This window comes from Anser brachyrhynchus (genome assembly GCF_964034855.1).
Source record: "Anser brachyrhynchus genome assembly, chromosome: 1".
Lineage (NCBI taxonomy): Eukaryota > Metazoa > Chordata > Aves > Anseriformes > Anatidae > Anser > Anser brachyrhynchus.
This window is the reverse complement of record NC_137694.1, coordinates 165,124,249-165,139,609: the sequence shown is the minus strand read 5'-3', so window position 1 is coordinate 165,139,609 and position 15,361 is coordinate 165,124,249. Positions and strand designations below refer to the sequence as shown.

The following is a 15,361-nucleotide window of genomic DNA, read 5'->3' as shown; positions in this document are numbered from 1 at the left end:
TTTCATGTTGTAGGCCTTATTTCTCTTTTCCACTTGTCATACTGCTTGTTCTTTCAGTAGTTCAGAAGAAATTATGTTACATGATTTTTTTTCCCTCAAACCAATCTCTTAAATGTTTACTGATGGAATTCACTGGAGACACAGCAAAACAAACCAACCAACCAACCAACCAACCAACCAAACAAACAAACAAAAAAACCCAAAAAGAACAACAACAAAAAAACACTGCTCAGATCAGACAAGCAAGAGAAAATCTTTAAGAGTGGCTGTCCACTTAAAAGGGTAGAAGAGAGCAAGGACAACCAGTTGGTCAACCCATAAGACACCCATGTAACCCACTTAACGTTAAGTCAGAAGCAGTCAGTCCCTTAAGGAAGTAAATAATAGATATTGTTCTTGAACACACCATGATGTGATAGTTTGCCAAAACCAGATAAAGACTTTTATTACAGTCTTTTGGCTTATTTCTACCTATGTATAACTTACATGCCTACTTGAATTTATCTCTATCCATCTGTCTCAAATAGTGTGCAGTTTGCATCCATTTTTGATACCACTTAAACTTTGGATTCAGTGAGAATTGGATCAGATACAAAAAAGGCACTTGCTGAGGAGAGGAAACTGTTGATTTAGGACTTTTGAACGTAATAAAACAAATGTTCTATTATACACTTCATGTTTTGAAGTTGTGAAATAAATTTCTTTTATTCTGCCATAAAATTTGAAAAGAAAAATCGAATATGTGGCTGGTAATATGTGGCTTGCAAGAATATATTTTAACTGCAGAAAAGAATCTTTCTATAGCATATCTCAATGACATTTCTCAAAATTCTTACCTTAGCTCTTAACAATGGCATAATATCATTGTATCAGAAAGGTTTTACAAAGAAACATTCTTCACACATACCTGCAAAAATGCTAAATATTTTTTCCACAGTTTCATAAAAGATTGTACTTTTTAGTGTGTTTTCTTGAACTCTTAATTTTAATACTGGGACAGCTACAAAGCATTTTCTAAAGTAAGAGTCTGTCCTATCTGAGCTTTTTTTTTTTTTTTTTTTTTTTTTTTTTTTCCCTGCAAGCAGTGTAACAGTCCTCAGAACAGCTTTATGGAATTACAGGCAAGGCTGTGAGGCAAGTATTTTGCATATCAAGTGCAAATTTGCAACAGACTTCAAGTAAGTCAGGAGCTATCATGCAACAGAATTTCATAAGACTCAACTGACTTCCACTGAAATCAATGGGAGACTTTCCTTTGACTTCAATGAGAGTTGGAACAGATGCAAAAGGGACACTTTATAACGAGAGAAAACTATTCCATTTAGGATTTTTGTATATAATTAAAGAAATATTCCATTATTCATATATATAAATGCCAACTTGTTGTACCATGTCTTTTGTGATTAACAATGGTTGGACAGCACCCAAATGAAAACTTTGGCTACTTCTGGCTATCTGGCTTAAATGAAATGAAACATACTGTGCCAGATTCTTGCAATACCGTATGTGTTTGCCAAGGATGATCTTTCTACATCATATGCAGTTATTTTACATGGGTTGGGTTTAGAAGGGAGGGGATCCATTAAAGAAAGTCCACACCACTATTAGGAAATATTTTTATCATACAATAGTGTCAGTGTAATATGTTCAGAAAAAAAAAAAAAAAAAAAACTAACACTGATTATAAGGAGCTACGAACATTGCTTCACATATTGCCTAAACTTGCACAAGAATAGTTTCTTCCATAGCCAGAATACTTGAAGACATACTCTGAGCAGAACCATACTGCCCTCTGTCCCACAAATACTCAGAAACAGATATGCAGCCACATATGTGTTAGTTGAATGCAGTTTCACTAGAACTACAACGTATTTTCACTGTGCTTTACCCATAACTTTTCACATTCTCCACCACTGTGTATGGTTCTCTAACAAACACTACGCCAGTGCTTAAGTTGTTATAAATTATATACAGCTATATTTCAGGAATTTTAAGGTTCTAGCAAACCTATTGTTTCTAGACTCTGACTATTTTAATATGCTGTCACTGTCTTTACCTCCTCTACCATATTAAATACAAACTATTACTCTTCAATAAGTGTAAGAGTTAAGTTCAAGAGTGTCCCACAGCCTCATCTCTCTTAATCTTCCTTCTCTCTTAGTACATAGAAATAGACTTTTTCTCCAACTGACTATGGCACTGCAGTTCTCCCTGTAAGTTAGCTTTTCAAGATAGCACTTCTATACATTTTCTCTGCTTCTCCTAGTTAGAAAGGTCTCTCCTCAATCATCTGCAAAGATATTTCACTTTGCTTCAAATCCTTATTATTATTTTTTTTCCTATTCTGATTATTTATTTATTTAAGAGATAAAGGAAAGAAACAGGCTTCTGGGATATTGAGACAGCTTCAGTGCAAAAGGAGAGCTTTGCTATGGAAATACGTAATAATAATAATAATAACAATAATATATATATATATATATATATATATATATTTTTCCAGGCAACCTGAAGCCTAGTTGATTAATTTGCCTGCTGGAGATCAAAGTCTGTATTTTTCTGCTTCCTTCCCGTATTTATCAAAGTAACTGTGACAAGTGACAGTCAAACAACAGTAATGTCAAAAAGCTTTGAAATAAAAGCCAAGATATGGATTTGATTCAAATGGATTTGTTGGGAATCTCTTAAGAAGATGCATTTCCTTCTCAGGTGATCATGTTGCTCATATTGCTAATCTCAGTGATCTCATTTGCCATTGTACTGTAAGGGAAATAATTATTTTTAATAGCTGTTAAAATAAGTACTATATTTACTTTGTCTTTTTTATACCAACAGGATTAAGCCATTAAGCCAATACTTAAAAACCTCCAGAAAAGAATAAAACACTTAAGAATTTTTTTATCATGCTTAATTCAGAATGATAATACACTAATTGCAATCTAACAAGAGATGTTTTTGCAGTTACCTCAATGTTTGCAAGGCTGTGACTCATGAACAAATTACTTTTGTGGGTAGGTTACATTTACACAAGGCAGGGTGTGAATTTTACATGTAGATCAACAAGATGAGACAGATTTAGGTGCGGGCATATTTATATAAGGGATTTGAATACCGGCATAGAAGAGCAGAACGCAAAATATCGACATTGATGCATTTGCTACTTCAAGCAGAAATTGCTCACCACCATATTGATGAAACTTTAAAGAGATTGATTTCATACATGGCATTAAGTAGGATTTTAGCAGAGAGTTTGTGGTAGAGGAATCTGAAAGCCAGTGACATCCTAAATCCTTAACTAAATATGGATTGATACCATATGTCAATCCTTCGCTTACAGCAAATGATGTGGACCTCACCCCAAAGACAGCAAACAGCCATTTTAGTGTCTACAGTAGAATATACAATGTCAGTGTGCTTCAGAGGCTAAAGGGAAAGTAAATGAATGCAGTTCGATTAAAAATAAAACACAGACTTTGTAGACTGCCCCCTACTAATACAACATGTGTGCACAATCTGGCATACTGACATAACCCACGGGAGGGATATGACACTTCATTCTGAAAATTCATTACTTGAAAGGTGAGGGGTGGTCACAGAAGTTTGGTAACTGGGAAAGAAAGAATTGTTTAAAGGATATGCAGGTGATGAAGCACCTTAATTAAGAACATTTAGAAGAACAGATTAGGCTAAGTTTCAGTTGTGTTATCAAAAGAAATGTCTGCCTCAGACTTTCTTGCATGTCCCCAGATCTTTTCTTCAGTGTTTGTTCAGTTCATTAAGAAAGTTTATCTTTCTTGTAAGTGGAGGAAGGGATCAACAGATCTTAAAAAAGAGAAAAAGGATTTTTTAAGATCAGAAACCATCCATGTTAGTACAGATCTGAATAACGCCATTCATCTGATAGACCATTTTTAAAGGATTTTTTTTTTTAATTATTATTATTGTAAGTCCTTCACATTTCATTTTAGAAATAAACTGAATATTAAAGAAAAAATGGATGATCCAAGAGTTCACCTTGTGGTTCATCTTTCATATTACAACAAAAAGATTGACACTGTGAGATCTGTTATTACTGAGTGTCTTAAAAATTCTAGTTTGTGATTGCAGTTCCTAATAGAAACTGAGACATCCCTTATGATTTGCAAGGAGTGGATATGCAGACGAGGAAAGAAACTAGGGAAATATTTCTAAATCATTTCTTTTTCAAGAGAGAAAACAAAAGAATAATCCTGCCCCCAATTCTGCGTTGATCCATGTAGAGCTGCTTTTCTGTGTCATTTTCCAATTACCAAAAAAACTCCACAAACTTCAGATTATATTTTGTTCTTTTGACTTTGACAGAATTAGAAACAACACCAAACAAAACAAAACAAAACAAAAAATAATGCATTCCATGTCATTTTATTTGGTCTCTAAGATAAACTCTCACCAACTTAAACACTGTTACCTGCTTAAGGTTCTGTGCTTTTTGTTCCAAACTAGTACTCTTTTGTGTTCCAGATCTGGACTTCAACATTTCCTTTCTTGAGTTCATTGAGGTATGTTTTTTCATGGCTTTAGAAGAAGAAAGATGATGTTTCTATTGGCTTTTCTTGGGCCTTCCCTGTTTCTGTTGACTTCATACATCAATTGCATTTGCAATTAGTTAAAACATTAAGGTAAAATCAAGGCAACAACATTAAATCGGAACGGAATGTGGCAGACTCTTTTAATGACATTTTTAAAAATAATTTTTCTTCAGTGCTGGCTCCATTGGACAATTGCCAAGGCCTAGACCAATCTAGGAAAGCAAGACAATGACAGCAGACATGCAACTCTAGCAAGGTTGCAGTTAAGATAGTTGCCATCTAATCTTGTACATAATCTAGATTTAAAAATAAATAAGATTTCTCTGTTTATCAGTTTTCTAAGAATTACAGAAGCATATAAGCAGGAAGAACTTTCTGGGTCAGAGAGTTCAATCCCTTTCTGGGGCTGGAACTACATCATATAATCTCTTTCATAATGTTAAAACATTCTTAATGCTGTATTATAATGCAGATGTTTCTGTTGGGAAGGGTATGGCAAAGTGTATTCAGACTTTATATATTTTGTTTTAAATGAGTGTTTCTCTATCAACACAGTAACCCATATAAAAGGAGAAGACTTCTTCATTAGAATAATGATATGCTGATATGTTTTATTCAGAGGAAGTCATTAACGTCTGAAAGAAAGCTCAGAGTCTATTTTATCTGAATGTTTTTTTTTTTCTAAACATTCTTGAATATTTGGAGGGGAATTATTTGCAGAAGGAGATACCTTTCACTTGAACTTTGAAAAACAAAAGAGGATCATAGCAGTTTACAAAAATGACATCCTCAAGTGAACTGTGCATGAGTGAGCCAAAATGTTTCTACTGCAATTTTTAACAGCCTTCTTTCAGTTTATGGTATATCATGAAACTGCTTAATACATCCTTATCTTTTTTTTACGAGTCTTTTCCTTACTCAAGACCTGGTCAAGAAAATCTTCTCTAATTCTGTAGAGAAAACAGCAACAAAACATGCACTATTCAGTAGTAAGCATTCTGGCTATAAAAGGAACAACATTGATATTTTCGAAAGACATGAGTAGGAAAGTCTTGTACTTAAGTATTTACAAGCATGTGGGTAATTCTCTGTCCATGTCCGTGACAATGCATATGACAGAAAGAGAAAGAACAGGAAAAGAGAAAGGGTGGGAGGAAGAGGAACTTCTAAACCGATATGAACTGACACCTACAGGCTGAGACTGGAAAGAATAAATTCTCATATTGGTATTTTAAACTATACTACCTGGAAGAGTACTGGTGTAGTTTTATCTGGGACTCTGTATGGTAATATCAGAATCTGTAATGGTATTTTAGTTTGGTCTTAACTGAGTTTTACAGTACCCATTAATAGTTAATTATATACTATAATAGCTTGGAAGAGGAAAGTCCTGTTAATGTACCATCTTTCTCTGACAAGAGCAACAAACAGCAGAAATCCCAGTAAATTGATTTATCTCCCTTCAGTTGAATTTAGACAATGTCTAGCACTGTTGAGGCTTTTGTTTCTGGCTGGTAAGTAGGTTTTACTCCATCTGTTCAAGTGTCAGGATATTCCTCCTTCCTGTTTGTCTCCATTACAAAAATCATATCAGACATGGATTTGCCATTGTTTGTAAATCACAAAGGAGCTTTAGCTTAGGGCAGAAGTCTGGTTTGCTGAAATTTTAGACAGAGTTAAATCAAATGTGTTGGCATAATAAAACATTTCTCATGAACTTATGAACCTGTAGCTCTTACAGATTTTCTCTCATATTTTACTGTATATATGGTATGTATACTTTCTTTACTAAGTATCTGTCAAAATGATGCATGTTTTTTTGCCTAAAATGTATCTCAGGATGCTTTCATATATGAGAAATATCTAAGAAGGCAATTAACATAAAAAAAAGTTATCTACTTATACAGTAATTTTGAATGATCTATCTTTTTTAATGAAACAAAATCAGTGTTGCTTAGTACAAGACATTTATCATCAATTAAATTCAAATAAATTAATAAGCTTTTGAGCAGCAGGTTTTTCCAGTCACTCCAAGCAGGTTGTAGTAAAGTATTTGTGAAATACCATCATAGAGTTTTCAATGTGCTACATTTTTGATAGAAAAGCTATTTCAGAAATCTTGAAAAAATTCAAGTAGATGATGAGTTCTTTTTAATTCAACTTGCAAGCTTTAATGTTAGATTCCCAAGTTGCATGAGCAGGATTGTAAAGGACTCAGAGAAAAGAGACTGTAATGAGTACATTTTAAAATTTATTGGAAGAGGCCTCAGTTCAGCAAAATACTAAAGCAGTTATTAAGTATTCTTAAAGTAGATGTGATCTAAGCATGAGTTTAAATGGTTTGTTAAGACGAATGCTTCTGATCTGGGCCATTGATAAAGGCATAGTTCCTTAAATAATGATACTGTGAATTTAAAGTTCCTGAACAAAGAACATAAGCTTTTTGATAAAACAAATATTTTTTCTATTATTTTTCTATTTTTATTTCCACAGGGATAATAGTACAGTAACAGATTTTAATGGTCTAACACATAGATTGAAAAAAAAAATCTTAAATATTTCTTAAAGAGTTTTTAAGAAAATAATATTCTTCAAATTTCTGTTTGTCTGAACCCTTAGAGGTAGGAGTCCTGGTACAAAGATAGCTTGGTTTTATAGGAAGGGCATGAGAACAGAAGCCATATGTTTCTAAAGACATTTTAAAATGCCCTAAAGACATTTTGAAATGCTTTAAATGCATTGTATAAACAAAATACTTGGTGGAGAAAGATTTCTATTGTCATTTTTTAGAATGCTATGTCTAACTCATTCTTGAGTGAAGTGACCATCTGAAACTCATTCTCTTTTTTGCTTCAATGTTTTCTCCTTCCAAATCCAATATGTTTCAGGTCCCTGTTTTTGACCTTTTTCCTTCCTGTTTCCTTTTTCAGAAAACAAATGTTATTGGCCAAAACAGCAGTTCTCGTGATGTATCCTTATCTCAGTGTTTGCAACTTAAATGTAATAATTTGAGGTGTTAAGACTTCCCAGGAGCCATATGCCTAGTAAGTATGGGACATTTCAAGGCTATGTAGGTCAACTTTGCACAGTAAATGGACATTTGCCGAGTTCTTCCAGATGTTAAACATCTTGGTCAGTGCTACTACTTCTGTTGGATTGACAGCAATCTGGAAAGCTGGACAAATGCCTCAAATCTACTGGGAGAATATTTTTGCTCAGAAAAAGAAAACACATCCTAGTAAAATATGGGATAGTATTACCTGTTGTTGGGGAGAATACAGTGTGGGCTGTAGCTTCCTACCCCAGCTCTACTTTCTACCTCACTGTTTGGTAAACATGATCCCACACCAATATGAAATTGTATCCTTAAAGTGAGGGGAAAAAAAAGAAAAGATGACAAGTAAGAAAACTTGGGGACAACTTCCACATCGGGGTATTAGACAAACCAACTAGAGGAGGAATGTTGCTGGATCTGGTGGTGACCAATGTGGAAGAGCTAGTTAAATTTGGAGGAAGCCTAGGTTGCAGTGACCATGCCCTGGTTGAGTTTATCTTGAGGGTTAAGGGCCTGGCTAAGAGCAAAGTCAGGACACTGAACTTCAGAAAAGCCAACTTCCATCTGTTCAAAGAATTAGTGGATTTGATCCCATGGGACATGGTCCTTAGGGATAGAGGATCTGATCAGAGTTGGTAACTCTTTGAGGATATTTTCCTTGGAGTGCAAGAGCTCTCTATTCCCATATGTAATAAATCAACCAGGGAAGGTAGGAAACCAGCATGGTTGAATAAGGATCTACTGGTCAAACTTAGGCAAAAGAAGGAAATGCACAAATCGTGGAAACAGCACCTTGGGCCCTGGGAAGAGTACAGAAATGGTGTCTGGACGTGCAGGGATGGGATCAGGAAAGCCAAGGCACTGACAGAACTAAACTTGGTAAGGGACGCAAAGAATAACAAGACGGGGTTCTACAGGTGCCACAAAAGAAAGACTAGGGAGAGTGTAGCACTTCTGACAAATGAAGACAGAGAACTGGTAACGGCAGATGTGGAGAAGGCAGATGTACTTAACAATTATTTGCCTCAGTCTTCACTGGTGGTCAGGTTTCCTACATATCTTAAGTCCCCAGACCTCTAGGTGGGGGCTGGGGGAGCAGAGGCCCTCCCAGTGTAAGAGAAGAGCACGTTCGGGACCTCCTGACTTAACAACAATATATCTATGGGGCCTGATGACATGCATCCTAGGGTCCTGAGGGAATTGGCTGATGTAGTTGCCAAGAAACTCTCAATTATATTTGAAAAATCATGGCAGTCAGACAAAGTCCCCAGTGCCTGGAAAAAGAGAAATATCACTCCCATTCTTAAAAAGGGTAGAAAGGAAGAGCTGGGGAACTACAGATGGGTGAGCCTCACCTCTGTTCCTGGGAAGATCATGGAACAAATCCTCGTGGAGGCAATGCTAAGGCACACGCAGGACAAGGAGGTGATCCAGGACAGCCAGCATGGCTTCACAAAGGGCAAATTGTGCCTGACCAATCTGGTAGACTTCTGTGATGGACTGACTGCATCAGTTGACAAGGGAAGACCAACCAATGTCATCTACCTGGACTTCTGCAAGGCCTTTGACACAGTCCCACATGACATCCTGGTCTGCAAGTTGGAGACATATGGACTTAAAGGGAGACCATTCAGTGGATAAGGAATTGGCTTGAAGTCTGTACCCAGAGAGTGGTGGTCAATGGCTCTGTTTCCAGGTGGAGGCCGATGACAAGCACTGTCCTTCAGGGGTCTGTTTTGGGACTGGTACTGTTATCCAGTATCTTTATCAATGACATGGGCAATGTGATCAAGTGTACCCTCAGCAAGTTGCAGCTGACACCAAGCTGAGTTGTGCAGTTGATACCGAAGAAGGAAGGGATGCCATCCAAAGGAACCTGGACAACCTTGAGAAGCGGGCCCAAGTGAACCTAATGAGGTTCAACAAGGCCAAGCACAAGGTGCTTCACCTCGGTTGGGGCAATCACAGACATGAATACAGACTGGGAGAAGAACTCATTGAGAGCAGCCCTGCAGAGAAGGACTTGGAGGTTCTTTTCATGAGCTTGGAGCTTCTTGTCAAAAAGCTCAACGTGAGCTGGCAGTGCACACTTGCAGCCCAGAAGGCCAACTGCATCCTGGGCTGCATCAGCAGAGGTGTGGCCAGGAGGTCAAGAGAGGTGGTTGTCCCCCTCTGCTCTGCTCTTGTGGGGCCCCACTTGGAGTGTTGCATCCAGGTCAGGGGCCCACAGAACAAGTAGGTTGTGGATCTGTTAGAGCGGGTCTGGAGGAGGGCCACAAAGATGATCAGAGGCATGTAGGACCTCTCCTATGAAGCTGGGGAAGCACGGCCTGAAAAAGAGAAAGCTCCAGGGATAACTCTTTGCAGCCTTTCAGTACTTAAAAGGGGCTTACAAAAAAGATAGAAAGCAATATTTTGGTCAATCAAATAATCATAGGACAAGAGGAAATGGCTTTAAACTAAAAGAGGTGAGATTTGGATGAGATATTAGGAGGAAATTCTTCACTCAGAGGGTGGTGAGGCACTGGAACAGGTTGTCCAGAGATATTGTAGATGTCCCATGCCTGGAGGCGTACAAGACCAGGTTGGATGGGGCCCTGGGCAACCTGATCTAATTTATGGAATTCCAGCCCATGGCAAGGGGATTGGAACTAGATGATCTTTAAGGTAGCTGTTCTAAGATTCTAAGATTCTACGATTCTATGATAAGTGCATGCAATAACAATCATTATTTATTATTTATTTGATGGTAAAAGCCTGGCAGCTTTAAAGGACCATTTTGTTTCTAAACAAATGCTGTCTGTAGTGACTATAAGGCGTGGTTGTAACTGTGATGATCTAAGGATATTGACAAGGTAGAGTTTATAGGTAACAGTAATGTCTATTATAGTAATAACAGTAATGTTTTTTTATCAAACCAGCTTTGCCTTGGTTAAATAAACAGCTTTTTCAAGGTTAGAAGTTTCTACAGAAGCATAAGAATTTCCATCTATAAAGCCTAAACTTATAGGATCAAAAGAAAAACAAGGACTCAGGGATGACCTGCCTATCTAAAGCCTCTATTCTTAGCAATACCCAGACCAGTTCCTCTTAATTCCTGTTGAATATAAAGTTTGGACCTCTGCCTTTTCTCTTTTTTAGTGAATCAGATTCAGAAGACTGGTTGGCTGAAACCGAAGTCTTCCATGCTGATTGTGATGTGTGCTGCAATACACATGGGAAGTTGTCTTTTTTTTTTTTTCCATATTTTTCCATTAGTGCTTCTACTGAAAGACTGCAAGGACTGTCTCTTGTTTTTTCAAAAGCAAGTCATTCATTAGGATGCTTTATCTTTGCTAAAAGACATGTTTTCAACTTCAACACGGCCACTGGCCAGAAAAGCAGTTTTTTTTTTTTTTTTCCTTTAAAAAAGCGTTGGAAATCATCAGTCTGACTCAGGAAGAAGGATTTCAGTTTCAAAGGTGAAATAACATTTTCTCCTTCTACTTGATAAATGGCAGAAATAGGATACACTAATGAAAGAGAGAGGACATAGCAATTAAAAATAGCGCAAGAGTGTAGTACACAAGTCTATCCCCTTGTTGTCTTAAAATAAATTAGCATGAGAGGTTAAAGAAGCCAGACTTCTTTTACTTCATAAATTACTCAGCTTTCAGTACAGGTTTTACAAGAGCATATATTACTTACGTGAACAACTGATAGCGTGGTATTTATCACATACTGCCTCCATTTGTAAGGTTATAAATTCACTTGCTGTGGTTGCCTGTAACTTGTTTTAGTGCTAAGTGAAGTGGTAAAATGCTGGAAGAAAATCTGTAGATTCAGTTTTTAATACCTGACTCCGTAATTCATCCTATCTCAAAGGAAGTGAGAGATAAGGCCGAGGTCAACTAAAATGAGCAGATATAGGAATAATTGGTACTTAGTGTCTTAACTGTCATTCATACATTGATTTCTGGCATTTTAATGGATGAGGAAAGAAAGCTTTTGCTTCCTACATTAAACCAAGATGCTTCAACTTGTTATCTTCTCTAAAACTGATGTCCCTTGAAACTTAAACACATAAATCAATACAAATATGTAATTTATGTGTACAATTTATGTATGTTAATATATGTGTTTACTATATATTTTATATTCATGTAATTTATACAAAAATGTTACTGTACTGTTTTTGCATGTATCATGCTGAAGGCAAAATGCTGTTTTGACATTGTTTTCCTTCCAAAAAAGATTCATGCTTTTTAAATAACAAATGCTTTTTGGTTGTATGTGAAACTAGTCATAGTATCTGATTCACTGATTATATACCAACATATTATTAAAGGTTTTCACAAACAGTATTATACATTTTTATTTGAGCTGTTGTAGAAACGCCCCTGGAAGAAAAATAAATAAATAAATAAATAAATAAATAATCTACACATGCAAACAACCAATATCCAGCTCACTCAGATGCATAATACAAGAAAAGGATTTGTTACCACACAGCTTACAGAGACAATATTTGACTGCTAGTAAATCATTGCTGCTCTGAGATGAGACCTTTGTGTGGCACCTTTTGTGTACTCCTAAATTTACTAGAAGTAAAAGGGAATGTGATTTTGCATTTCTTTCAAAGATTCTAGGTAGTTCTATAACATAAATCTTTCTCATTTTTTCTTTTTTTTTTTTTTCTGATAAAATAAATGAAATTAAAAGAGAACAACAGCAACAGCAAAATAATTTGAGAGTAAAGAAATCAAATACATCCTAATCAGTAAAAAAACAATCAGAAAAGAGTAATGTTTTATTTTTACTAAGTCATGGGTGCATTACAAATTAAGGTTAACTTGAAAATGAGCAGCAGAGAAGCCCAGAATTGCTGACATCTTGCTCTCAAGGAAGCAAATTCATCCCAAAGTGAAATAGATGACTTTCTCAAACTTTTCTGATTTTAGATGATCAGCTTAATCATTCCTCTCTTTCTGAAGAGTGTAGACTTTGTTATGCGTACACACTCCAATGCAGATTGCTTTGGGTTAATACTTAGACATTTCCTTTTTCTTCACTAATTTGTTTCAGTGTTCTCAATCTTAGATGACAAGATAAAAAAAATCATTTGAAGAAGGAATGGTTATATGGTTAAATGATGAAAACCTCAGTAGATACATATTTTACAGAATAATTCATGTCTAGATGTATGTAAGCGCAAAGGGAATTACAAAGGGATAATGGCTGTAGCACATTCATATGACATTTTTCACTACTCTTTGATGCAGGTTCACTTCATTTCTGTCTCATGCATTATATGCAATTATTTGGAAAGAAGCTGCCACAACACTTGTTCATCTACAGACCTCTGATAATGGTGTATTGCTGTCATACAGTGTGACTTGGAAGGAGTGGGGAGACCTGCTCCTATCTTGTACATCAAAGCAGTATATGTACCTCATGTGAAATTTACTTAAAGGAGAGGCTGTACTACAAAATAAAATAATGTTGTAAATAAGCTACATAAATTATATCCATTTATGTCAAATATGCTGAACTAAGTACTCTGCAATGGGTATCTAAATGTTTTACCTTTTTTCCTTTTTTTTTTTTTTTTTTTCCCAAGAAAGAGAGAGGCAACTAGCTGACACCTGGAGATTATGAAAGTCATGAAATTCAGCCAAAATGTGAGTTTTTAAATCTTTTCAACTTTAAGATAATTTTGTAGTGGTAGTGGATTTACCAAAATATCGCTTTTTATTGCATTTGACAAAGAGAGGTTTTCTTAAGAGTTATTTCTCAAACTGTTTAGGAAAAATATTCTTTTAAAATACATGGAAGAAACTTTCTTTTTCTATAGTATTTTAAATAATTTAATTTTCTCATTAAAAAGATTTTTTTTCCAGTTTTCACCAAAACTCAAAAATTGTTGTCTAAATTTGAACTACTGTTACTATTAAACATTTGCAGACTAAATCCCATTAAATAATGATGTCTAAATGTTTCTTGTTTGACATCAGCTTGCTGTAAGTGGTTAAAAGGAGTCATTGCCTATCTTCTGTGTCCTACAGTTAAGAAGAAGTTTCTCATAGTTATTTCCAGTTGATCTTGATTTGTTTTTCCTTGTAGTTTTGGTTTTCTAACTTACAGAATATCAGTTCCTAGTGCTTCATTTTTCATATTACTATCCATTTGCAGGATAATTATACTTTTTTGGAAAACAGTCAGGAGTATGCTAATTTTGCATAAATTATGGAATTTTGCAAAGCTTCATATGTCCTGTCTTCTGGAGAAACGGATTCTTCTGCTGATAGCCATGTATAGTTGTTAGTTTATTGAAATTTAGTGGAAAGTTTTTGTGCATTATGATCTATACTTATCAAATAAACCACAAATCCTAATTAAAATGGAGTAGTTTACAAGTTAAGTATATCGTCAACATAACCGTCCTTGTTTACAGGGCAGAACTAATTTCATATCCCAGATGGGGACGCTAAGGAAAGTAAACAGAGAAAGGTGTCAAAATAATGTTTTCAAAGTAGAATTTCTTTTAAATAAAATCCATGAAGCTTTATCTGTCTACATAACTGACATCTTATCTATTTAGGCCTTAATTCAAATACCTAAACTCAGGCATCTAATGACATTTGAGATAACTTCAAATAGCTAGGGCATTCTTACATGCCTGGGAGACATAACACAGGGCCTTGGGCATACCCAAGTCCTTCTGATGAAGCACCTGAAGGGCAACACTGTATTCTAAGGCATCTGAAAAAACTTTTTAGAAATATCCTTAGACAACTGTAATAACCCTTTACTCTTCCTTACTGTTCTGTACTTTTAACAACATTTGGATAATAGATTACCCAATATATTTGCTGATAGATTACAGAGAAATATCTTAAAACAACTCTAGTGATCTCAGCAATTACCAAGGTAACACTGATCCCATAGTTTTGGATTTACGTGGAGTCCTGAGAAGAAAATCCAAGTACTAATGACTGGGGCTTCATAACCTGCAACACTGCACATCTGCCTGGGCAAAGATGCCTGGGCTGATGTGTACCTGACTGCTGTCTGAGTAGGATTCTGGGATTTGGTTTGGATTAGCACCAGACACTAAAATAAAATAATTTTTCCTGAATGATGTGACACAACTACAGCTACAACCAACCAACTGAAAAAGAAATAAAATCTTTTTTTTTAAAATTATTTTTATTTATTTATTTTTTTATGTAGCTGTTGGCAATATATGAACTAAGCCAACACAATTTACAGTTATTGTATTTTCTGCAATGTCTTCAAGAGCAGAAGAATGGACTAGGGACTTTAAAAGAGAGAAAAGGTAAAACTTTTGACATTTCTAGGAAATAAAAATTGTAACTTTGTAATTACCATGGTTTGAGTCTGCTATGAAAAAGGTACCATAATAACATAAACCATATAATAACACAAAACTGTTCACGCTGGGTCAAATCAAAGATTTATCCAGGTCTGTAACCTGCTGTTAGTTGTGAGAGACAACAGACACCTGGCAGGAACATGACAAAGCAATCATGTAAATAAATATACCCTGCAATATATTCCTTGTCTAAAGTTATCTGGGTTTCTGAAGATAGCTATCTTATACAATATGAAATAAATACTTCAAAAAGAAAACCACAGAGAAGTGGACAGAGGTATTATGTTTGTTTTTGATAGCTGTTGATGGGTTTCTGTGTTGATGGATCCCTCCCCCTTCCTCCCCTCCCCCCCACATTTTTCT

General features: G+C 35.7%; 1 long non-coding RNA gene across 12 annotated transcripts in view; it reads left to right on the top strand.

Moving 5' to 3' along the window:
- The window catches only part of LOC308187801, a 136,804-nt gene that overhangs the window by 65,305 nt on the left and 56,138 nt on the right, over positions 1-15,361 (top strand). For 4 of the 12 annotated variants that reach the window (XR_013944922.1, XR_013944923.1, XR_013944924.1 and 1 more), the window contains 6 exons: positions 2,504-2,709; positions 4,501-4,538; positions 7,499-7,612; positions 10,765-11,084; positions 13,227-13,283; positions 13,795-15,347. This is a non-coding gene — a long non-coding RNA (uncharacterized lncRNA). Of the gene's footprint in view, positions 1-2,503; positions 2,710-4,500; positions 4,539-7,498; positions 7,613-10,764; positions 11,085-13,222; positions 13,284-13,794; positions 15,348-15,361 lie in introns of those variants that run through there. The other 8 variants (XR_013944915.1, XR_013944916.1, XR_013944918.1 and 5 more) reach the window with 3 other exon arrangements.